Source organism: Piliocolobus tephrosceles, unplaced genomic scaffold, assembly GCF_002776525.5.
Source record: "Piliocolobus tephrosceles isolate RC106 unplaced genomic scaffold, ASM277652v3 unscaffolded_27557, whole genome shotgun sequence".
NCBI lineage: Eukaryota > Metazoa > Chordata > Mammalia > Primates > Cercopithecidae > Piliocolobus > Piliocolobus tephrosceles.
In genome coordinates, this window is record NW_022310484.1 from 1,634 (window position 1) to 6,482 (window position 4,849).

Below are 4,849 nucleotides of genomic sequence, written 5' to 3' on the forward strand. Positions count from 1 at the left end.
AAAAAAAAAAACAATGGTGCATACATATATATATATATATATAATTTTTTACTAAATTAAGTATATAAGTTCGTTATTTTAATGTTATATGATATTAATTAGCTGTGAGTAGCACTTGTATGTAGCGTTATTTTTTTTGTTTGTTTGTTTTTATTTATTTTGTAATATTTTATCACATAAGTTATAAAAAAAAAAAAAAAAAACATAATTAAATTTCATTACACAAATTAGCAAAAACTTAAATATAACTATAGTTATATAACAAAATAATATTTTTATTGTTTTTCGCTTTTTACTTTTATGTTTTTGTTATGGTTGTATTATGGTTGTATTATGGTTGTGTTATGGTTGTAATGTGGTTGTAATATGGTTGTAATGTGGTTGTAATATGGTTGTAATGTGGTTGTATTATGGTTGTATTATGGTTGTATTATGGTTGTAATATGGTTGTACTATGGTTGTAATATGGTTGTACTATGATTGTAATATGGTTGTATTATGGTTGTTATAATATATTTTTTTTTCGTTACTCTGTTTGATGTGCTTAGCTTTAACAGCCATTATATCACCATATATACCACTGCATAAATATATATGGTGTCAAACGTAAATAACGTCATTTTTACTTTGAAACATCTTCAAAAAAAAAGTACATGCATTAAAATTAATTATTTCAAATGAAATTTTATATAATTCTTTTTTAAAACTGTTGAATATAAAAAATAAAAAAACCCACAAAAAATAAATCGTCTAAATTTAAATAATTATGCATCTTCTTTTAAGTTAAAACATATACGTATACATGTTTAAACTTTATTTTTTTAAATCTTTTAATTATTCATATGTTTTAAAATGTCGTATATTAAAACATTCTAAAATTATAAATCTAAAATGTTATTAAAATAAACACCTGTTTTTTAAAAAATGTATTAGAACAAATTAATAAAAATATAAATAAAATTACAAAACATAACAAGAAATAAAATTTATTGTAATAAAGAACACAACCTCAACATTCTTTTAAAAAATGCGAAAAAAATGCTTTAAAATAAAAAAAAAAAAAAAATTTGTAAATTTATAAAATATGTAGTATGTACAAAGCAAGCAAGTATTATAGCACTATCAAAAAAATTTCATGCATATATACATATATATATATATATATATATATATGTCATTGTCTTTCCAATGAGATACGTCTTCCAATAAATGTAATAACTATTACAGTTTAAAAACCACATTATTTTTTAATTTTTTTTTTTTTTTTTTTTTTGTTTCATTTGTATATTATTTATACAACATTTTATGATATTTGTACAGTATAAATATATTTGTTTATTCTTAGTGCACTTATATGTATTGCAATCTTATCCTTTATTCAAAAAAATTATTGTTGTTGCATTCGGATAGTTAATTCCTCCATCCACCAATTTTGCATCATATGTCTTAAATTGTCCCATGCTTTACTTTTTGTGACAAGAAACTGTAAGAAATCTGCTTTACTATCATTACCTTGACGTATATAAGATTGAAAATCGAGATTATCATTGTTTTCTTGAGTTGTAAGCTCTTCCGCCGCATATTGACTTATAATTTCAATTTGTCGGCTTTGTTCATTTGATGGTATTAAAAATTTTTTGGCTAAATATTTTATATACCCAATCACATAACTTTCTATTTTTTTTAAATTTCATTTTTTCTACATTCATAAATTTACCCCATAAATATTGCATGTCTTCTTTATTTAAATTACTTGGTAAAATATCTATTATTTTATCAAAATATTCTAATTTATTAGCTACGTGTTTTGATTTTTCATCATATTGTGTTGCTTTCTTGGAATGACTGCTTTCATATTTGACGTTGTGTTCTATTGGGTTATAATCACTAAACATGCTTCCTTTTTTTTGATGGTCTGGTATGTTTCTACTTTTTGTTTTTTTGAGCTGATTTGGAATTATTTTCTACAAAAAAATCATGATCATTATAATAGTCGTCATTTAATGGGGTTGCTTTTGTAGGTGCATTCATATATAGTTCTTGTTTAGTTCTTTGATTTGGAGTATTATAATTTGAATATTTGTATGCTCTTGTTGTATCACCATATTCACTGGCTGCTACATTTTGGCCTCTTAATGTTCTTTTATGTTGTCTTACATCTTCTCTATTTATTTTGTTTGATTCATTATAAGAAGAATGTTTTCTGTGGTATAATTTATGTTTTCCTCCTAAACTTCTATAATTCTGATGAATATTAGTGTTTACATCACTATCGTCATTCGAAGTATTATATTGATATTGTTGATCATAATTTGAGTGAGTGGTGTCATTATCATGAGTAGTATAATTTTCGCTACTTTCATTATTAACATTATAAGCATAATCATTGTTAATATCATGATTAACATCATAAGCATAATTATTTTCATCGTCATAAACAGTGTCCGTGTCATAATAAGCGGTAGAATCATAACTAGTGTTAGGAGAATAATATGTTTTAAAATCATAATATTGGTTCATGCCATCTTTTGGAGAAGGTGTATATTTATAACTATCATCATGTGCAGAATATTTACTATAATTTGGATAACCATATGTTTGTTGTATATATTGTGTATTTTGTTTAGCCGTATAAGGTCCACGATAACTAGAATTTGGGTCTTGTTGCATATTTATATATTCATCTTGTCTGTTATGTTGTTGATCTTCACCTCTATTTCCAAATGCTTGATTCATATTGTTATTTATGTTTTGATACCCTGTGTTAATATCGCCTATATTTTGTAACCTTGTAGAAGGATAATTATTAGGATAGTTAGTGTAACCTAAATTCGAATCTTGTGCATTTAATCTTTTTGTTTGTTTCCTGTATTATATGTCATATCTGTTGATGGTTTTTCATAAATATTTTGTTCATATGGTTGATCAGTTGTATAAACTCCTTGATATGGATACATATTGTTAATTCCATCATATGTTTGATATTGTTCTGTTGTATAATATTCACCTGTATTATATTTTTTCATTATTTTCATAAAACTCATTAAAATATTGTAAACTTAAAACATATTGTAACCATTGTCTAAGTACATCATCTTTTAACCCTGGTGTGTTAACATATTGTATTATATACCTTATATTGTGTCTGACTGATTCTTCATAGGTCATATCATCTGCATATAATTCATTTGCATCAACTTGAGTTTCTTTTTGTGTAGTGTTTATCATATTTCATCATTTATATTTTCTTGTGCATTTATGGTATGTTGCATAGACTGACTTGATTTTGAAGGCATTGTGTTGCTATTGTTTTTCGAATTGTTAACATTTGTTTTAATATTTTTACTTTGAATATTTTTATTTACATGCTGTGTTGTATCGTCACTGTTTTTTTCACCTCTTATGTTACTTTCATTTTTATTAACATTACCAGTGTTTAATGTTTGATGCGTTTTTTTTTCAATGTTATGAGCAATCCTATTATTATTTTGATCATGCAATTGTTTATGCATGTGTGTATTTTTATTATTTGAAGGCTTATTTTCATTTCCAGGGCATTTTTCTTTTATGTCTTGTAATATTTGTTGATGCATTTCACTAAAACTACTTGCGCTGTTAACATTATCGTTTAGGTTTATATCACTATTTTCATTTTCTTTTGGTTCTGTATAAATGTTATCAGATAACACTTCATCCTGAACAGGCACAATAAGTTCATTATTTTTACTTCCATTATTACTATCTTTTTTTATCATGGTTTTCACTTACATCATCAACCTTATTCAAATCTGTATTGTTTAGCTCTGTTACCACTTCTTGTTTGTTGTCATTTTTATCGAGCTCACTTATAATTCTGCCATTTTTATTGTCATTTTGTGATTCAAATGGTATTATACTATTCTAAAAAAAAGGTAAAAAAAAAATCAAATAACATTATTAGCGTATATATATATATATATATATATATATATATATATACAATCACATACTTACAGGTTTAAAACAATTTGTCATGTAAGTTAAGTTATTATAATATTATAACTGTGATTAATATCAAAAATTATGTAAAAAAAATGCATAGCTATATATATATATATTTATATGTATATATTTTTTTTTTTTTTTAATACTAGTAATAAAAAAAAGAAAAGCCACAAAAAACACAATTTCTTATAAGTTAGTGAAGTAGCATTTAACTGCGCATGTTGTACATTATACGGTGGGTAGTTAGTTAAATTTTTCTTAGTACCACTATTATTACTACCCATTGTATATGTAAACAATATAATAATAACTAAATTTTTAGGATGCTTATGATTAATAGTTTTTTTAAAATTTTAAAAAAATTAAAATACATAAAATATTTACATTAATTTGTTTTAGCTTTTTTTTTATTTTAGTATAATATATATAAAAGCAGTATATTTTATAATATATATTAAAAACTAATTTTTTTTTTAAATATTATTATCTAAATACTAATTAAAAATATTAATTTTTATTAGTCTATGTTAAAAACTTATTGTTTGTCGTAAACTATTATTTAATACTTATTTCGTTGATAAAAAATATTAAATTAATATAAGAAAAAAAAAAAATAAAGGCAAGGAATTAAAAACAATGTCATAGCATGTAGATTATATATATACTTCAAATCTATTCTAAAATAGTAATAATTAAAAAATTATATTTTTTAAAAAAAGAACAGTTACCTATTTTATATAGGTCATTGATAGAAAATAAAAATTTTTTTTTTTTTCTAGTTTTATACAATAGTAAGTTTTTTTGTTTAAATATAAAAAATAAATTATATTTTAGAACATATACATAATTTTTTTTTTTTTTTTTT

At 22.8% G+C, this 4,849-nt stretch overlaps 1 long non-coding RNA gene across 1 annotated transcript; it reads right to left on the reverse strand.

The window, feature by feature from the left end:
* Positions 1–3,350: 3,350 nt before the first annotated feature.
* LOC113221785 lies at positions 3,351–4,322 on the reverse strand. Its single transcript, XR_003308070.1, has 2 exons — positions 4,131–4,322; positions 3,351–3,900 (listed from the first exon to the last, which is right to left on the reverse strand). It is a non-coding gene; the product is annotated as an uncharacterized LOC113221785 (long non-coding RNA).
* Positions 4,323–4,849: the final 527 nt, after the last annotated feature.